Source organism: Phoca vitulina, unplaced genomic scaffold (assembly GCF_004348235.1).
Source record: "Phoca vitulina isolate PV1807 unplaced genomic scaffold, GSC_HSeal_1.0 scaffold2, whole genome shotgun sequence".
Lineage (NCBI taxonomy): Eukaryota > Metazoa > Chordata > Mammalia > Carnivora > Phocidae > Phoca > Phoca vitulina.
This window is the reverse complement of record NW_022589705.1, coordinates 63,991,212-64,012,094: the sequence shown is the minus strand read 5'-3', so window position 1 is coordinate 64,012,094 and position 20,883 is coordinate 63,991,212. Positions and strand designations below refer to the sequence as shown.

The 20,883-nt window shown below is 53.9% G+C and overlaps 1 long non-coding RNA gene across 1 annotated transcript in view; it reads right to left on the bottom strand.

The window, feature by feature from the left end:
• Positions 1 to 20,239, bottom strand: part of LOC116647903 — a 126,491-nt gene extending 106,252 nt beyond the window's left edge. Inside the window, exon 1 of the long non-coding RNA XR_004302418.1 lies at positions 19,533 to 20,239. This is a non-coding gene — a long non-coding RNA (uncharacterized LOC116647903). The remainder of the gene's footprint in view (positions 1 to 19,532) is intronic.
• Between the last annotated feature and the right edge of the window lie 644 nt (positions 20,240 to 20,883).

Genomic DNA, 20,883 nt, shown 5'->3' with positions numbered 1-20,883 from the left:
CACGCAGGAGGCGCTCCACGCTGGTTTTCTTTCCTTACTCTCCACCGCGTATCCAGATTTTTAAATAAGCTGAGACAGCGAACTCATCTCCCTCCCAGAGCTCCCAGCCTGGAGCTAGTTACAAAGGCTGAAAAGAAAATTTAAAAGATATAAAATATAAATATAAATAACTATTTTATATATGCACACATATATAAAATCACCACAAGCAGAGGAGGAAGGCACCAAGTAAAGTTTCTCAGCCATCAGCGAAGGCATCAAAGATTAATTCCACAAATATATACTGAGCCAGTACTATGTGCTGAACACTGTTCTAGATATTGGGATAGTCAGCACACAACAGACCCAAATCCCTGCTCTCCTGGATCTTACAGTCCATTGTGTGTCGGGGGGTGAGACAGACAGTAAACAGAGGATATAATAAGTCAATTATATGTACCCTGTTTGGGGGGTGGTGGTGGGGGGAGGTACCATGGTAAAAGGGGGAAAGTGAGCAGGAGCAGGGGATTGGAACACTAGGGCTGCAATGTAAATATAGGTCTCTTTAGGGTGACATTTGGGAGACAGGGGAGTTGGCTGTGCCGCTTTTTGAGGGTAAGGCATTCGAGGCCTGGGGAACAGCCAGCACAAAGGCCCTACGGCCAGAGAGTGCAAGGAGACAGAGCAGCCGGAGGGTGGGGTGGGGCTGGGTGGGGGGATGAGAGAACCGGACAGAGAGCTGGGGCAGCTGTGCATTTTGGGCCCCGTAGGCCACTGTACAGCTATTTCCTAAACCTTCATAGAGCAGGAACCTGCAGGATGGCCCTTGGTGGATGAGGAGGAGCTCACCGAGCCAGGAAGCAGGGAGACTCGGAGGTGTGTCCAGAGAAGAGACTCTTCCCCGGGCCCCCAGAGGGAGGCTGTGGAGACGGAAGGTTTTTGATGCAAGGTTTGGTAAACGGCAAATTGCATCTGAGGAAGAAATAGCTCTTCTTCTAGGCAAGGTGGGCCCCCTATATCACATCCTGTATCCACTGCTTTTCTTCCCATGGACACGCCTGCCCCCATCTCCTTCACAGGGTTGTGGGGAAGGATTAAATAACACTTGAAAAAATGCCTTGCAAACCACAGCATCCTATACAAATACAAGTTTGAGATATCGATCTGATACGAGAAAAAATAACTGAAATTCACTCTTATCCTAAAAGGGTTTTCCTTCAGTATCCATACTGCCCAACTCACCGAATAATCATACCACCACCACCCAGTCGTGTTGGCACATAGTACATGCTTAGAACATTGTTGGTTGAATGAACGAATGAGCCCACGAGGGAAAGAAAGAACCGCTGTAGAAAAGCATGCAGCCCCTAGCTCGGACAAGTGGACCTGGAGAGGGGTGTGGAAGAGGCAATTGGTCAGTCGGGGCTATGACAGTGCTGGAGCCCTGAGCCCTAACAGATGGGAAAGACAGGCACAAGCTCCCGTGTCCCAGGAGGCGGCCACCGCAATCCCAGGCTGCTCGGTCTCTCCCTCGGCTACAAGTCACTACCCTCTCACTTAGCAGGTGCCATTAGAATGTGAACGATGCGTGATTAGACCTGATCTGAGCCTCCCATTTCACTGACCTTGGTGTGGCAGCCCTGGAGGCAGAGAAAGAAACACACAGCAGGAGGAGGGACCCAGAGAGCTGAGGCCCAGCTTGGGGACTGATGGGAGCCATGGAGGCACGGGCAGGGCAGTCAGTCTAGTAGGGGCTCCGCATCCTCAAGGGGACTTAGGAAGCCAGAAAGAACCTTGGCCCTCACTCCTTTATTGGCAGTTCCAGAATCCAAAAAGCTCTGAAGAACCACTGGTCTTTGGTAACCTGACCTGAGCCTACACAAGGCTATATAGAGTCTTGGTCTATCCTGCTTTTTGTGAATATCATGTTTTGCAGCACAACTATTAATGTGATTATGGGTGCTGTTCCTGGCCCCAATGGGGTGTTAAAGATAGATGGATATGCATATCTAAAACCCAAAGAATACTGAATTCTGAGACAAATAAGGGATTGGGGATCCATTCTACTCAGTTGCAGATTTCTTTGTTTGTTCACTCATTCATTCATTCATTCACTCACTCATTCACTGAGCAAGTCTTCACTGCCTTCACTACCTACATTTATCCTTTTGCTGTTGGAGAAGAAAGCTCTGATCATTTGCTTATCCATTGGCAAGCACCCACTTGCTTGATATGATTTGCATAAGTAACCATGCTGGCTGTGAGACCCGGAGCTGGGCTCAGACCTGCATCTCCTCCACTGGATTTGCTTCCTCTCTGACCCCTTTTCCAGACAGGGGTGTGGATCCCAAGGGCCTCCTTAATAAACACTGGGCACACGAACCTGTCTCAGGGGCTGCTTGCCAGAGATTGCAACTTGTGGCCCTGGGAAGCTCACAAGAGGGTGCCTGAGGGGACTGTTGGAACCGAAGAGTGGGGAGGCAGGAGAAGGTACCCTGCACTTCATGCGACAGGAGCCGGCCAGCCCACAGTGCCCCCGTCCCAGTAGGCTTAGGGTTCTTAGCATAGGGCCAGCCTGCTCTCGCGGGAACTTAAGGGGCTGGTGGGAGTGCCGAGAAGTGGCATTGGCCGAGCAGGGCTGTTAGTGAATGGGGTCTTCGCAATGACTCTCCTAGCAGTCCTTGTTCTTAATAGATGAACAAACTGAACGCTGCGGAGGCTCAGCCGCTGCCCAAATCATGCAGCTAGAAAGTGGCAGAGCCTGGCATTGAAAGCCAGTCTGACTCCAAAGCCTGTGAATGTCCCAGTAGGGGGCCCCACCCCTCTGCAGAACAAAAGCACCGACATCTCTAAGGTCCAAACCTGTTCTGATAACCTAATTTCCCTCTCTTGACGCTCAGAACATGGCTAAGGTCAAGGCCGAGGCTGGGGCTGGGGTCAGGGCTCATTGCCTGACCTGGGGCTGGGCCCAGGTGTGTGGGGGAGTATGGGTTCAGTCCGAGACTGCAGGACCGCATGTTTGTCTCTGTAAAATTAACTAACCATGACCCCGCTGGAGCCATCCTGCTGTCTCAGCCCAAACACCATCTTTTAAGAGCGAAAGGAAGCAGAAAGGGGTGGGAGTGAGCACCGAAGAGTGAGGAGACAGATTGAAGGGGTTCTATTCAACCTTTTATCCATCATCAAAACCCTCCATCATTAGGATAGCTGTGCCCGTCTGTCCCATAACATTTACAGACGATCATAAAAGGGAGGGTAATGACCGCAATTACAACTGAAGGACTGGTTTAATGAATATTAAACAGCTTTGAACATCAAAGTATTGACTTAAGTGGAAACCTAATATCTATCTTTCCAGCCCCTTCCGCCTGGCGAAAGGGCAAGGCAGATGGCCTGGCCTTGTGGGGCTGTCAGGAACAATTTGCACGAGTCACCAAGTGGCACTTGGAGCAAAACCTTCTGCCTAGAGGCCGGCCCAACAAATAAAGGGATCTGCCATTATCTTCTCTGCAGCAGTCAATCAGCAGGCGAGGAGGGAGCCCAAGAGAAGCAGACAGGGTGTCCCCTCCCAGGGGAGTCCGCTCAGGTCACACTGCAGGGGAGAAGGTCCTGCGGCTTGGCAGTAGGGACCCAGGGTCATGCCACCTGTTTGGCCTTCCTTCACTTCCCACAGCCCTTCCGGACCCCCTCCTGATTCTGTCCACCCACAAGTCCTCTGTCTCCAGGTGGGGTGGCTGGAACAGCCTCCATCCTCCCGCCTTCACTCATTCATTCAGGGACGTGGGAGCTGAACAACACAGCCCATGTGCTCAGGGAGTTCTAATGGTGGAGACGGAGATATAAACAGGTAGTTGGATGCAGAGGGGTAACAATGGGGGCAGACTCATGGGGAAGGGAGGGGAAACATGGATCAGGCCAGGGAAGAGCACAGTTAACAAGGCACGTCTCACTCTCATGGAACCCAGGTCTAGTTACGGAGCCGGACATAGCCGCAGTCTGCGGGACTAGTGTCATGTGAAATCTGGAAGGCTCCTTGATCAACCAGGGGAGGTTTCATGGAGGAGGTGACCCTGGAGCTGGGCATGGAAGAGGGGGAAACTGATCTCTGAGGCAAGTAGGCAGAGGGCAGCCCAGGAAGAGGCAGCCACTCTCCCATGCTAAGCCTCCTCATCCTGCTGGCCTCCACCACTCCCACTGCCCCAGCACACCCTGCATTCGGCCTGTCCCCCCGGCCGCCCCAGTATTTGTTGTTCGTGAACAACCGGACGACTCTGAGCCTCCACGGACTGCATCCTCCTGTGCTGGCCCTGCTCAGCCTTCACTGAGAGTGTATTGGCAGGGGCGGGGTGATGGACAGGCGCTGTGCTTGCTGCTTTCTCACAGGACCCTGGTAACCTCACGGCCTTGACATTACTGGGGAAGGTTCGGATCCCTCTCCAGAGGCCAGGCTCTCAGTATACACCTCTCTTGTAACCAGGGATGTGGGGCACAGAATAGGAGTTCATAAAGCAAGTAGGGATTAAATAAGCAGCCTCCCTCTTGGAGTGGACGGAGGTCCAGGGAAGAGCTGACACCCTCCCTCCCACAGGAAGGGACCCAGAGTCCTTCTCACATCACTCAAGATCCTTTGCAGTCTGATCCTAGGGACCCTGCCGACTCTTCCCCACTGGTCCCCAGCCACTCTGTGTTCCGGACCAGTGCTGGACAATCCAACCTCCTCGGATGGTGGAAATTCTGTAATACAGCCGGGCCGCTAGCCACGTGGGCTGTTAAGCCCTTGAAATGTGGCTAGTGTGACTGAGGAATTGAATTTTAATTCTGTTTAATCTTAACCGATTAAATTTTAACCCATTTAAATTTAAATAGTACATGCAGCCTGTGGCTACCACCATGGAAAGCACAGATCTAGTCACAAACTCATCATGTTCTTTCACAGGCCAGATTTTTTTCATGTCTCTGGGCCTTGGTATACATCATTCCCTCTGCCTAAAATGTCATTTCCCTCTTCTTGGGCTGGTTTCACAACGCAGCTGGAGATCACCTCCTTGGAGAAGCCTTCCCCAGGCTGAGGGAGATGCCCCTCCCTATTTCCCACAGCCCCCAGTCTTCCTCTGGTCCAGCCCCCACTCTAGTGTTGCCCATTGTCAGTCTCTGCTTCTAACCCTGTGATGTCTGTTGGATGATACACTCTGAGGGTGTGCATCAAATCACCTTGGGGCTCGGCACACCCCTATACCTGAGGCTTCTGCACATCCCTATTACCTAGGGCCCCCGCACACCTACACTGGGGGATTCTGCACATCCCTATTACCTAGGGCCCCCGCACACCTACACTGGGGGATTCTGCACATCTACACCTGGGGCCCCCACACACCCCCTATGCCCTGTCCTTCCCCAGAGATCCAGCTGTGCCACTCTTCCTCCCCGGTGAGCCTGAAGTCTTCTGGCTCAGCTGTGACCTGCAGTGTAAGAAAAAGGGCTAGGCATTATTTCTCAGGGCAGAGATGAGAAACGAGGAGCTCCTGTGGGGAGGGAGCTGTTTCTGCCTCACCTCTGTGTCCCCAATGCCCAGTAGAGAGCCAGGCACAGAAATGGGGTGAGGATTCTGTGAGGACAGAGCCAGGGGGGAACTGGGATCTGCCCGGGGTGGAGTCAGGACTTGAGAGCCCAAGAAAAGATTCGAAGCTGAAACTCCACCTCCACAGGGCAGTTGGAGTGTGTGATGGGGGGGTGTGTCTGAAACTGGTCTGAAGGCAGGTGGAGGGAGCTCCCTTCCCAAATCCCCCAGGGTCGCACATGCCTCCCATTACCATAAATGAGAATGGCTGTTAAATGCTGCATTAGGCTAAACACTTAACACCCAGTAAATATTTATTGATCACATGTACCCCTGATTAACCCCTGCTGTGCCAGAGGCTGCGCCAGGCCAGGCTATGGGATCTGTCTGCCCCCTGGAGTTACTGGCTCTCCCTTACCTGCAGTCACTGAGCATGCCCTTTGGGCCTCAGAGGTCCTTCAAGAAGGAGTTCACTCTGGGGGAAGGAGAAGGATGGGTACCTTCCCCCGAAACCTAACTTGAGCATAAAATTGCATGAGGCACGCAGAAGAAGCTGAAACAGGGTACTGAAGGGAGGCTGATATTTGCCGCAAGGAAATGAGGGAAGGCTTCCTGGAAGAGGAGGGATCTGAGCCTTACCTTAAGGATGGATGGGAAGGATGTGGTAATGTGTCAGGATCAGGGAGGCCATTAAAAGAGATGAGAGCAGGGTGACCAAAGGCTAGGATGGGGGAAGCACGGGTGTGGGTGAAGAAGCAAGGGGGAGGGGAGGGGGCAGGAGGCAGTGATGGTAGGATGGTCAGCAGGGTCCACATTCGGGGGCACCAGGCAGAGGAGTTTAGATTTTATTCTGCGGGTGAAGACATCTATACTGTGAGTCCTTTCCAAGGCAAACTCTTACTGGAGCAAATCTCCAATCCCTGCAGGAAACCACATTACATTTCTGGCCCCACGTTACAGCAGTGGAGCCAGAAAACGCTGCTCTATGAAAGGTCCTCTAACCAAGTGCCTAGGATCCCAGGACTCTCACCCTTCAGCCGTCTCACTTTCATAGTGTGACCGTGTGGTCACCTCGCTCCTCCAGCGCAGCCTGGCACAAGATGGGGGAGCGTCCCAGAAAGCCAAACCCACCCCCAGCCCAGTGAAGGGCTCCCTCCCAACACGCATCCCTGCCCTTCCCTCTGCCAGAATGCCCCAGGTCGTTCCCCGTCGCACTTGCCTCCATTGTCAGAAACCCCACCATGAGTGCCGCCCTTCCACTTGACTTCAGCATTGCCCTCAAAGTATTATGTACTCTGCTTCAAAATATAATCTCCTCCCTCCTCTCTCCTAACAGAGCTGACTCCTAATGCCACAAATCACAGAAACTGAATTCAGTAAGCCGCCTGCAGATTAATTAGATTTAATTCATGTAAGATTCTATGTATTCATTTATTTTAGGGAGAAAGAGAGAGAGAGAGGTGTGGGAGGGGCAGGGGGGTGGAGGGAGAGGGAAGGGGAAAGAATCTCAAGCAGACTCTGAGCCTAGAGGATGCAGGCCTCGATCTCACAACCCTGAGATCATGATCTGAGCTGAAACCAAGAGTCGGACGCTTAACTGACGAGCCACCCAGGTGCCCCTAGATTTAATTCAACAGAATCCAGTCAACATGATGAAGCCGGAGCTCGGGTGTTGGAGGACACACGGGTAGACCAAAGGCTGAGCTTGCCCTGGAGGACCTCACGGTCAAGGTCAAGGAGAGGAGAAGGGGCACGAATAACTGTGGACTTAGGGAGACATAGAAAGTGCCAGATCAGACATTCCCGGGGCAAGAGGAGCTTGAAAGATCACAAATTAAGTGAGGCAGCACGTGTAAGTGCTCAGCTCATGCCCGGAGGGCAGTAGGCTCTCTATAAATGGTTGCTAAGTTCAAACACCACTCCTTGGTTTTCTCCAAGGATCCAAGTCTTGGGGAAAACTTCGGTGAGAGGGGCAACGAGAACCAACTTCCCAGAGGAGCAGGCCTGGCCAGGCCCTTGGCAGCGGGGGACAGGGAAGGAGGTGCTAGCTAGATGTCGGAGTAGGAAGGTGTCTGAAGATTCCCCCAACTGAGCTCTCTTTGGGCCTGCTTCTGGTCGGAGTTCTCTGGGGAGTAAGAACTACTATGCCCCCATCCCAGACATCAGAAATGAATTAGCACCCTGCATCGCCACGGCTCCCCCAGCCACCCACGGCCCCAGCCTCCTCTGGCCGCACTCCCACTTTGGATGGGAAATCTGTCCTTTCACATTCTTGAGGGCTGGCCCCACATGTCTCCAGCTCTGTGGTTCCGTATAAACTCTCACCTTTCTCTTCTCTCTCCTGCATGTCTGTCTCCCCCTCTTCCCTCGCTCCACTGTATCTTTCGCCTTGTCCACCGCCTGCCCAGCCCCTGGTCTGTCTGGCTGGTGTCGGGGGTGGGGAGCATAGAGCACACACATTGGGAAGCGCTCACCTTACGTGTCTGCAGCACTAAACCAGTTCCAGAGGGAAAGAGAAGAGGCACCAAAGGAGAGGCTTTAATTCTGGGCAAGGCCTGCCTACTGATCCTACCTGGAGTCTTACCAGCCCCCAGCCCCTGTACGTGCCACTCTTAGACCCAGGCACCCCTTACCCCTGGGCTTAGAGGCCTTCACGCCCTTCTCTCCATTTCTGGGCCGAGAAATGAGTCAAGGACCGCTCACAGAGGGGCACGGACCTGCCTGAAGTCACACCACAGGCCTGTGGCAGAGCTGGGATCCAAAGCCAGGTCTCCTGACTGCCAGCCCTGAGTGCCCCCAGTCCAATGCCCCGCCGGCAGCACTAGGCCCTTGTGAAATGAACAGTGATGGCGCCGTCCACGCGCTGCTTGTCACAGACAGGGCACGGGGCGCCCCATTGAGGAGACTCGTAATTCACTTCATCTTGACAGCAAATCCTCTGAGGACACCATTATTTTCCCATTGTACGGAGGAGAAAACCAAAGCTTAATGAAGTGAAGGAACGTGCTGAAGATCAGCCGCGAGGACACGGTCGAGCGGGATTCCGCCAAGCCCCCGAGCGCCGAGCCCCATGCCCTTGGCGATGGCGTGCTAATCCCTTTCCAAGAACCCAGAAGTTCTGATCGCAGTCTTACACGGGCCCTTCCTCCCCTGCTCACAGCTCTATTCGCCCCTGGTAGTGTGTGAAGATGGCAGGGCTCCATCGGCCTCCCCACGGGGACGAGCCCGATTCCCCAAGTCTGGACCGGCATGGCTGGAACCCCTCTCAGTAGCAGCCTGGCTGGGGGCTGTCAGGTGGCTGTCAACCACCCCGCAGGGAAAGCGGGATTTCTCCACGCTGTCCCTGCAGTTCAAAGGAACAGGGGCCCAGAATCTCGGCTAGGATGGCCTGTATTATGACAGGTCCGGGAACCTTAAAAGCAAAAGACAGCTTAATAACGCAGCAAAGAAAACACAGGTCCCTTGGCCTGGCTCTTGAGGGTAGCCAAGAGCTTGGCAGGGGGCCGCTCCCCTGTGCTGTCGGTGCCCTCTGGCCACAGCACCATGTGCCCTAGGAACACACAGTTCTTGCCCAGTTTCAGCCCCTTCTGCAGACAACTGGGGCCTGTCCGTTGCAGTTCGCTTGGAGGCCTCCTGCCTGCCCAGGCCACGCAGCCCGTGCGAGGAGTCTGGCTCCAATCACACACGGCTTCCAAGGGCAAGAGTGAGGATTTGCTGTGGCTATTCGGGCAGGGATGACATGACCTCCAGCATTTGGGCGGCAGGCCCAAGCCGCCTTGGCAAAGACACTGGCATGCTTATTGGAAACACTTTCTTTCATGATGGGGGATTTGTTCATTAGTTGGGCTGGGCCATGAACGTAAAAAGGGAGTCTTATTGTCACTGGATTCTGACTTCTGAGTTCTCTTCCACCACCGAATAAAGGGGATATTTAACCAAGAACAGGTGGGCCCACCTCTCTTAAAGAAAATTCTCTGAGAATAGAAACTAATAGAGTTTCAAAAATTATTTGTTGAGCACCATTCTCTTCTGTGCCATATGCCCCCACCAACCACCCTTCACATTCCCTGTATCCCTTCCACTTAATAACTAGGAAACTGAGGCTCAGACAGGAACCAGGGCATGAGGTTATCCTGGAAATACGGGGGAAAGGCGGGATTTGAACCTCATTTGTCTGACTTTTGGGTCTGGTGCTTTTTTTTTTATCATGCCACGTAATGGAGAGAGAAGCTAGTGCCCCATGGTGCATCCATGCTTATTCTCGTTCTTTATCCACCTGAAGGAGGAGGATCCCAGGCACCCGGAGACCATGAGAAATGCAGAGGAAGGAGTCCTTATTCCAGAAAGCAAGTTGGCAGGAAAAATCCTCACAATGTTTTGTTTGACCTTTTCCCCTTCTGTGGGAAGGGAAAAGGGAAACTGACTTAAAGAAATGTGCTTTTTGGATCCTTCTAGCCATAAAGTTAGGTGATTGAAAGATTCAGTGGAGGCAGGGTGGCTTAGAGCTGCCCTCCCCCCGCCCCGCCCCGGGTGAGGCAAATCCAGGTGAATGGTACTTGGGTGTGTGCGGGAGAAGGAAAGAAGGACTGGTTAGTTTTTGCCTTTTTACTCCAAAGTTTCCGGATTTCTTTTCCTTTCTCATTAAAAAGTCCTCTTGATCAGTGTTCTCTCCTGTCTGCCTGTGGGAATTTGGAAATGATCTAAACGTGCTCTGTGACCACTAGAAATGAGAGCATGAGTATGTCTTCACTGCAGTGGAAAGATGTTCATGATATACGGGGAACTGAATAAAGGACAGTATATAAAGTGATGATCCCATTTTCATAAATACGTATTCATCCTCATGCACGTGTATTGAGAGAGACATAGATTTGCATGGGGGAAATGTCACGACAGATATTCATCAAATGTTAATGGCGGTTATCCCACCGGATGGTAGAATTCTATGATTTTTTTGTTTATGCCTTTTATAAAGATGACATACTCTATAATAATACATACCAGTCAGTGTGAGGCTTTTTTAGGAGAAGAAAATGAGAAAGAGAAAGCTTTGGAATCAGATCACTAATCGGGTGAACTAAGTAAGTCACTAATCCTCGGAGCCTCAGCTTCTTCATCTGCACATGGGGCTCATATCCCCGACCTGCGGGCTTGTTGCTGTCCCGTTACAAAACCTGAGTGTTCAGTCTTTCGTGGCTCCTACTCTCTGCCTCCTGGCGCCCCGTCTCTCCGGTTTCCAGTCTCTCCCCACCTGCTGTCCCTTTTCCCCTCCGTCGTGTGTGCCGAGCTCACCCGCAAGCCTCTCTGGCCTTTGCCCCAGCCCGTGCTCATGAGGAGCCAGCTCAGCCACACAAAGCCCGTCAGTTTCCCCATCTGGGCTGGAGGAGTAGGCCCACTTAGCAGAGCTGCAGGACACAGATGGAGGCCAGTAGAGAGGGGCTGATGTGAGGGGAGATCTTCCTAACCCCTCTGCCTCATCGCCTGCTGCCCCGATCCCTATCTTCCTGTCTAGCGTCCTGAGTGGCCAGTGCATTGCTCCCCATTTCGCCTTTGCTCCTGCCAGACCTTCTGCTAGGTGTGCTCTCACCAATAACTGACATCTATGAAATACCTACAGAGACGCTGAGAGTTCTCACTTCAGCTGTATGAAGTAGGGACTCTACTATGCCCGTTTTACAGAGGAGGAAAGTGTGGTTTAGAGAGGTTAAATAACCTGCCCAAAGTCGAAGGGCTAGGAAATAACTCAAATTCATCCTCTAAGACTGACTTCCCAAAGGGTGACATCCTCAGAAGGCCTTTCCTGACTCCCCAGCCCAGATCAGGGACCCCGCCAATCAGCCCCATAGTTTTGTTTGTTCAGAACCATCTGGTCATTATTTGCTGAACTGAAATAGTAATAATTAATAGCCGACAAGGTTCTAGGATGAACAGGCTAAGTAGTGAGTATCCCGTCCCTCAGTGGGTATAAGAATGAGTCAGTAACCCTCAGTTACAGGGCCTTGCAGTGGAACTGCCCAGGGGTGATGTACCCTCTCCCCGGCTTCCCTGGAGTCCAGGAGGCTTCTTCCTGGAGCCCACACCCCTGAGCAGTAAAGCAGTGTGGGTGCTTAGAAAATGCCCAGACCTGCAGGCTGCATGACCCGGGCCAAGTCATTGCTCTCCTGAGCCTAGGGCCTCGTTCAAGAAACTGAGACACATGTACCTACCTATACCTCACATGGCACGTGGTCGCCCGGAAGAGACCCCAGTTCCTATCTCCCTTACCGTGCGGTGGTCAGGGTTCCCAGTTGTGGCTGATGGGATGTGACAGCACGCCGGCCCCTCTCCTTGCCCAGGCCTGGAACACCAGCGCCGCAGTGGCCAGCCCCCCTGGAGCGAAAGCAGTGCCTCATGTGGCAGAGAAGTAAAAGGAGGCTGCGTCCTTCCTGGGGCAGTCACCACCCAGCTAGGACTTGTCCATGGGAGAAGACAGAGCTGTGTCACCTAAAGCCACTCTACCCTTTAGAAACTCAGTGAGATGACCCAGTGAGACAATGCATGGTAAGGGACACCTTAGTGGGGCACAACACATGGGTTGCGTTCTGATGGTTAAAATGAATTTTCTCCACTGCAGCGACCCTTGCGGAACCCCTCTGGACAGGCCCGAGAGAGACACCCAGCAAGACGAGTCTCCTCGGAAACTGCTGGTACCCATTACACTTTACTCTCCCAGGCAATCTTAGGATAGAAAGACACAGACATTTGGGAGCAAGTGTCTTTTGTTGTTAGGGGGGAGAAAAGGCCAAAGACCCCTCAAGTCATTGAAGTTTCTGGAATCACTTAAGACAATTTACTGTCAATTCTCTAAGGGCAAAGATCCTTTTGACAAACACTAACCACAGGCGGACGTGTCCCCTACAAGGCTACGCCCTCCTGGGAGGGCAGGCCCTGGTCTCCTCTATCCCTCGTCTCTCCTCCGGGACGCGCGGCATACTTTGCAGGGCGCAGCGCAGAGTGTGAGTGTAGAACCCCATATTCCTAAATTATTAAGAATTTTAAAACGGTGACAGCAGAGCATCAGAACAAGCCGTGCGTGGCTACGTGGGTCTCACGGCACGGAGCTGGCTGCCCCCCAGTGCCTCGCCCTCTGGCCTGCACGTAGTAGGCAGTCAGCAAGCCCACCTTCACTGAGGCGACTGCCATCTGTGTGGACGGGGCGACACCAGAACAGTCTGGCCCCCTCATCACCGTGACTGGGCTGGAGGTGGTTTTGTTTTCTTTTCCCCGGTCTCAATTCTTTACATGTCTTGGAGGAGGGGGCGGAGGCAGGCACAGGGTTCAGGGTCTAGAGGTCACGCAGAAAACACGCTTCTTTGCCTGAGTGAGTGGGCAGGAGCGAGCGACAGGCATTTCTGAGCTGTTCTCCTTGTTTCTTGCCACAAGATATAAACTAATCTATTTAGTTAGAAAAACATGGTTTATTGCAATCTAAGTAATTTGTATTTCTTTTTCTACCACAAGATGTAAACTAATCTAGTTAGCTAGAGCAAGTTGGTTTAACTGAATTCAGAGTAATTACCCTCCAAAGCAAAGCGATGTGTGTGTTTTTTTGGTTTGCCGGGCTTTTTTTTTTTTTTTCCCTTTCCTTTCCAGTATTCAAAGGTTGAGACGTATCTGCACTTATGATTAAATAAAACCCAGCCACCTTTGGTTTGCCGGGGCCTTCGGCCTTTCTGGAGGGTCTCAGCCCGCATCCCCACCACCTGGGTTTTCCCGAAAATGCGCTGGAGGTGCCATGGAAAATCCAGTATGTGCTCTGGTGGAAAAACAATTTGTAACAACATTTCCTGGAGCAGTGGAGTTCCAACTCATGGGGAGGGTATTTACCAGACGCTGAGAGGGCTGATAGGGCCGCTTGCGGCTGGGGAGATCGGACACTGGGCCTCATCCGGTCACTCGGGCTAACGGCCCCCTCTGTGCCCGGGCCTTCGCAACAGAAGAACTACCCCCTCCCAGGCTCGGATGTCTGTGGGGGGTTTTGCCTGTCACAGTCCCTAGCCATTAGCCTTCCCGTGGGGCAGTGGAGAGGACTGGGGCTCAGAGAGAGATGACCCGTCTGGGGTCACGAACCTGGGAAGAGTGCAGCCCACCAGGCCGCATCCCCAATCCCAGCTGCCCCAGCAGAGGCCAGGCCACTGCCCACTGCACAGGTAGCTGACTAATCCCCACGGGGCCGGCAGCTCTTGGCTGTGGGAAAGCTAGATCTCACTTCAGTTCTTCCCCACCAGGCCCAGCTGCCTCTTCTGAGAGCCCGTCTTTCCCTCTGTGCCAGGCCAGCCCTGCAGGTTTTCAGGGAAAGCAGTTCAGTCCTCCCCAAGTCTCTTCTCCATGCTGCCCCTGTTCCCTCAGCCCCTGGGGCTCCTCTGATCCATTCCCACCACCCCCTCCAGACACAGACCCACTCTCTCCCTAGCACCCACAAGCAATGGGGAGGGCACAGCCTTTTCTCCAACTGCAATAAGCCAATATGGTTTCCAGTGATTATCCCACCAGAAGAGGGACACTTGGGAGTGACCTAAATGATACCATTTTAGATGGTAGAGAGACACCGTCTTAATGAGAACGTCGGGCTCTGGCAGATCCAGCTGGTGGCTTACCTGGCATCTACTCTGCTCTTCCTCCTTAGATCAAGGGTCTACCCTTCCCCACGCGACTTTCATCGATGACATACTACGTGTCTGTTTTTGTCCCTTGAGGCCCTGACACAGAGGCAGGATGGGAACACGTGGGGTGGCGGGCACCCCATGACCATGAGCCCCTATCAAGGGGTCTGGCATAGTGCGGAGTTCCCACTTCTCTGCTCCCTCCCCCTCCCACCTGTCCCACTGCCCCATCACCTGACTTCAGGAGAAGAACAGACGTGTTCTTTCTGATTGAAACACCAGGAAGAGCAATAAGCAAGTAAATGAAGGAACTGGGAGAGGAGGGGGAAAGAACCTCGTGTGCACTCACATAGGCAAATCATCCCTTGTTTCATCTTCACGGCCGGGCCAATGTTCACAAACGCCTCTCACCACCACCTTGGCAAAATGACTCCTGGCCTAGCCCTTGGAAAACCAGAACCAGCCCGGAGAAGGCAAGTGTGACGCAGACCCCAGGGCGTCAGGAGGAGGAAGGATCCAACCTGAAACCCCTCCGCATCACCAGTGCCTTTCTTGGGACATTTCCTCCCCTCGGCTCCTTCTCTCAGGTTCCCGTCCTGGTGACCTGGACAGAGTCCGCTGAGCCTGCCGCGGGAGGAGAGCGGGCTTCCTTGGGCGCAACATGATGGACTGTCAGAATTAATGAAGGAAGGGGCCCGGAGCCAGCTTGTTTGCCCACAGGCACTTATAGCAGCACTGTGCAATTGGATAATTGAAATCAGGGGCGAGCACTGGCATGCAAGGAGCCTGCTTCCAATACAAATACAGAAGACCACTCCAGCACCCACCGGCCTCCCTCCCTCCACTGCCAAACCTTCCAGGGTGTCTGGACCTGGCGGCCCCCTCCGTGCGTTGGCACTGCTGAGGAGGCTGAGCCAGCAGAATCTGAAACTGGCCACGGTGGGGGCATGGAGATGGAGTTACCCTTCCGGCACGAGCCGCGGGGGAGCCGAACTTGCCAGGCCCCTTCACTTGTTCAGTCCACAGGCACTGGCCGGGCCCTGAGCCCACCCGGCTCCCAGACCGATGCTGGAGTTCCGCGGTGAATCCAACAGACAGGGTGAATCCACCCCCTCTGTGCCTGGTGCTGTGGGTGGAGACCTAGTTAGACATGGTCCCTGCCCTCCAGGAGCTTAGTCATGGGGAGGACAGATGGATAAACAGCCCGCCCCAGGACGGTGAGACAAGTGTCACAAGGCAGACGTGGCAAGGAACAGGGGCTCCCGGGAGCAGGGGAAGAAGACAGGGCTTGTTCACCTATGCATTCCAAGTGCTCAGAACAGTGCCTGGTGCATAGTAGGCGCTCAGGAAGCATATTTTGTGACTGAAAGGAGTGAGACAATTGGGGAAAGGCATTCCAGGCAGAGGGAACATCATACACAGAAGCTGGGACGTGCAACAGACGGGCTGAGCCACGTGGGAGACAAGCAGCTGCTCCTTAGGACTGGGCCTCAGGAGGCCAGGGGAGGGGTGGAGCCTAGACTCTTCGAAAAGGCCCGGACAGGTGAAAACGCCTTGCCTAAATTCAGACCCAGTCCCTTAGTGATGGATCCGGAGCCAGAGGCATGGGGGCTGACTTTTAATAAACACGTATTACAGCCCAGGCCCTGCACTGGGGCCATTTACACACATGCACGTGTAAGCTACCACCCCTAGTCCCAGCCCACAACCGATGCAGAGACTCTTTACTGACCCATTTTACGGGTGAGTAAAGTAAGACTCCAAGAAGCAAAAGAAGCTTCCTGGGCTCACAGAGCTTATAAGGGGCTAAGTGGGGATTAAAGCTGGGTGATTAGGACACTCGTGCTCTTTCACTCCCTGGGGTGAAGCAGAAGTCTGAGACAGTGAGAGGGGCATGAGGGCTACCCTTTTGTCCATGGCTAGCTGTCCCCCCAGTGCTGTCCCCAGGGAGGGCCCAGCTGGAACCAGAGCCCCCTGGCTCCTCTGGCCTGGGATGTTCCTGTTAGTCAGTCTCCTGTGACCAGGGTGGGAGGTGGCTGCTGAACCCCGTGCTGGGCCCCAGGAGCTGAACACTCTGGGTGAGCACTCATGAACGCTGCCATGCCCACACCCCTTCCCTGCCCCCAGGCGGTGACCCCAAGCTGCCGCCCAGCCTGGGCTGATAGGTCTCTGGGAGACACCTGTTTTTCATTGCGAGCCCTTGTGGCTTGGGGGCAGCGGCTGTGTTTGTTTTTGGGGTGGGAACTGGGTGGGAGGGGAGAGTTGTTTCTGCAGGCCTGCAGGGACCTGGGGTTGCCGAGGAGGCCGCAGACAGCCCTGAAGGAAGATGCAGCATCCCTGGCGCAGCGTGGCCAGGCACCCTGGCCCCTCAGGAGAAGAGGGGGAGCGCAAGAAGCAACAGAGGGAGATGAAAACTGCTGAGGACAGGCCCTGAACAAAGCCCCCCCGCTCTACCGTCCCCCTCGCAGTTGTTTCATTGATTGATTGATTCATTCATTCAACATTCAAACACTCACCAAGCATCTATAAGGAACCCACCACTGCTGGAAGCCAGGGAGACCCAAAGATGAGTCCCACAGGCCCTCGGCCTCAAGGGGCTCACCGTCTGTCCCATGAGGGGGCAGCTAAGCAAACACACCAAAGGTGGTTGCTTACACATGCTAAAGAGGGGCAAGGAGGGGGCATGCAGGAAGGGAGGGGCTCACTACTAGGGACAGGGTCCATCAAGGAGGGCTTTCAGAAGGAGGGGGCACCTTCAGAGTCCTGAAGGTTAAAGAGCAGGTGGAAAAGGGGACTATAACATCTGACTCGGGGGGGAGAGGCAACAGTTGAGGGGACAGAAGCGGAATAGAACTTGGTGGGAATAGCAAGAAGCTGCATCAGGCTGGAGAAGAGGGTGCTGAGGAGACAGCAGGCTCAGTGCTGGAAGAGGAAGAGGGCAGGAGGGCGGGCTTTGGCCTTCTTCTCTTCCCCTGGTCAAGCCCACTTCCCGTTTGTCTTCTTTCCATCCCCCTTTCCAAGCCTCCCCTGTCCCCCCAACCCCACCCCCCCCGCCCCTACTGCAGCTGTGACAAGAAGAGTCACATCTCGAAAGCTCCTACGATGTCTCAGGCACTGGCTGAAGCACTTTACACACTTTAATGTTTGCACTTAAAACCATTTTATGAAGTGGGTATTATTTTGCCATTTACAGAGGATGAAACAGGCTCCAAGAGGCTCAGTAATTTGACCAAGACCACCCCGGAGCTCCTGCCGAGCACAGCCAGGGGCCACATCCAGAAGCCACATGGTCAGCTCTCACAGACTGAGTCCAGCACACAGAGGACCCATCCCAAACATTCCACCTGGAAGGGGCAGTGTGGACTCAGGGAAAAACCTATTTATTCAGCTTTCAAGGCCTGGTTAGGATGTCACCTTCTTTCCAGAGCCTTCCATGGCTACACAGAGTGCCCCAAGTGGACCTCAGACCCAGGCCCTAGCAGGCTGCATAAAAAGGGCAGGCGCACCTGTCGGTCTCATGGCTGGGCTGCAAATGCTTTATTTATGTGGCTCCCCATGCCTCGCCGGCAGTCTAACACACTGGAAGGGCTACACAACCAGGCAGTGAGGGGACGCATGATAAAACTTTTACCACCATATTTTGGGAACCTGCGGTGTGTCTGAATGGGCATGTAAATAATGCAATCAATCTGCCAGTTAGACGTTATTAGTCCCATTTACAGAGAAAGAAACAAGTTCAGAGGGAGCCATCCAAGGTCACGTAGTTAGTTAAGGGGCAGAGCAGAATTTGAATCAGGGTCCGTCTGATTCCAAACACAGTGGCCTTCACTGCTATCTTACCAGATAAAGACATTTTTTGTTGACTTCACTAATCCTCCCTCCCACTCTCCTTTCCTTCCTTTCTCTGAGGCAGACAAGCAGCAGTAGACGAGGCCACGTGGAAATATGCACCCCAGATAATCATCTGGAAGACTGGCCGTAAGCCAAGGTGCAGCTGGAAAGAAAGAAGATCGAGCTCTTCGCACCCAACTGGACTCGCGACCTCCTGCGCCCCCACACAGCCCGGGGAAAACCAGCGACCACAGCCACGGAGTCGAGGCCAGAGATGGACAGCTCCAAGAGCCGGGGCTGGGCCGTAGCTTGCACTGTGCTTCCTTCTGCCCAGGCTGCCGGGGGCAGAGGGGTTTGAGCAGTGCAGGCCCAGTGGCCCCTGAGAACCTCGTTAGGAGCTAAGGGACAGTCCTTCCTCCTCTCTCACCAGGACAACTCCTGCTCATCCTCGGAGGCCAGCTTGGATGCCACCTCCGCTGGGGGTCTCCTCCAAGCCCACTAGCCCTGAGCCCGTGCCTGCCTCTGGGCTGCCGGCCGTCTGAAACATTTTGTGCTGTAGCGGTCTGTTTGATGATCAGTCTCTCCCCAGTGAGCATGGGTTCAGCGCTCTGCATTTGCTTGTTAAATGAATGGATCAATAGACAAGTAAGCGGGCCAGTGAATAAATGATTAAATGAGCAAGTGAAAAATTGAGGTAAATAAATAAAGAGATGGATAAGAGAATGAAAGGGTGAATGAAGGAGTGTGTGGCTGGCTGGCTGGCTGGGCCAGTGAATGACTGGCATGCCCTTGGCCCTTCCCATAGCGAGCTCTCCAAAGAGACAGAAATCTCTCTGCCACAGGGAGCTCCAGAAATCTCTGGTGAGCCAAACAGTGAAGTTTCCTGAGGGCTCCCTGGGGCCGCAGTCCTCCTGCAGGTAGCAGGAGGCAGATGGGAGTGTCCTTAAATCCCTCCCAGGGAAGCTGGAGAAAGCAGCTGGGCTGCTGGTCAGCTCAGCCGTTATCTGCCAGGTGACCTGGGGGAGATCAGTGCCTCCCTATGGGCCTCCATCTCCCTATCTGTAAAAGGAGAGGACTGGACCAGACCAGACAGTTCCAGCAAGCCAACCCTAGTACTTTGCAGACCCCGGGGCCCAACTGCCAGCAAATCAGAGGTCAAGAGTGCTATAGGGTAAAACACAGAATGAACGAATGAATGACAAGGTGGGAGGCATACCTCTTAGGCATCACTATCTCTGATTTTATGATGGCCCAGCTGGGTGGGGTGTGGGGGATGGGGGGCTTTCCCAATTTCACAGAGTCAGAGATGCATCCAGAACCTCAATCCAATCGCTTCTCAGCCTTTTGGCTAAGATCAAGTGCAGAACCTCAATCCACCCTCTTGGACTCCAAGTATGGTGCTCTTTCCACTGCACAACCCACCCTGACTATGGCGACTACCCATTTTATTAGAGGACTCGAGCCCCGCCTTTGAGGTGGGCATGCTTAACATACCGCACCACGCCTGGCCCAGCCACACTCACCCAGCGTCTTTCAAGCTGGACCTCGGCATTTCATCTGTGCTTGGAGCTTGTGAAACGTCTCCCCTGGTGGGTGTCTCTCCCCATCTCCAGACTCCCCAGGTACACCGGGTCAGGGTGGACCGACGGCTGGGTCAGGCTGACCTGTGAATTTCCAGAAGTGGAGGCGTTTCCAGGCTGCAGATGATGATCTCTGAAGACGCAACACCTCGCGGGGCCGGCAGTGTTGGAAGGCAGGCCGAACAGAAGCTTCCTCCGTCCTTCCTGACTCTTCCCCGCGCCCCCCAGGCTTCCAAGGAGTGTCTGGACTGTGGCGTGCACAGCATTCGTCACAAGAGAGGAAGCACAGAGTCACCGTCCCCCTCCAGGGGCCCAGACTGACGCCTCTCCCCGCCCACTCTGCAGCAGTGTCTCCACTCCATTTTAAAACGGACTGGATTTTTGTTGTCTGTGGCAAAGATGCTCCCGAAAAATTGATAGTGTGGGGCTCAGGGAAGCCAACTGTCTCTGAAACCCTCTTTGGCTCCTTTCATTTGCAAAGCACGTACTATGTGCAAGGGAGTGTGCTAGAAATTCTGACAAGGCCGGGAGGCTCTGGTTGTCACCTCTTATCCCCAGTACCCAGTAAAGGACCCCACATCCATATACACAGTAGCTGTTCAATCAACGAGTGCAAAGGAAAGTTAAGGGGCTGATATTTATGGAGTACCTAATCTATGCTAATTCTGTGCAAACAATACCTCTAATCCATACCTCAACTAAAATGTAGGTCCTGGGGTCCCCAGTGGACCGTAAGGAAACATGCTCAGAAAGGCCAGGTAAGGTGCCCGTGGCTACACAGCTAAACGGTGGCAGAGCGGGGGTTCAGACTCAGGGCCGTCCATCTGCAAAGCCACGGCCTTTTTGCTGCCTGTGCTGCTGGAGCCCCCCCCCCCACTCCCCCCAGAGCTACACCCTCTCCTCTGGCGCCCCGATGACCGGCAGTGTGAGCCGGCTAGAGATCTGGGGCTCAGCGCCTAGCCTCGCGCCGGGCACAGAGCGACCACTCGCTACCCATGTGGAGGGTGGCAGAATCAAGAGGCCTTGGGCGGGATGCCACCAGAGGCCAAGAGCAGGACTGAGTGGGTGACCAGGGTCAGGGCCTGGTTTGGGCTCAGGTGGGATCACTCAGTCCTCGGCTGCAGCCAGAGCTGAATCCCGGAGTCAGGGCTGAAGCTGGCGGGCAAGCACTCAGAATGGACGAGATGGGTCCCGACCTGGAATCTAAGCTTTCGCTGTATTAGCACCACACAGAACCAGCTGAATTTAAAGACAACCAGCCAGAAATGTGCCGCAGGTGCGGTTCCGTGGGCCC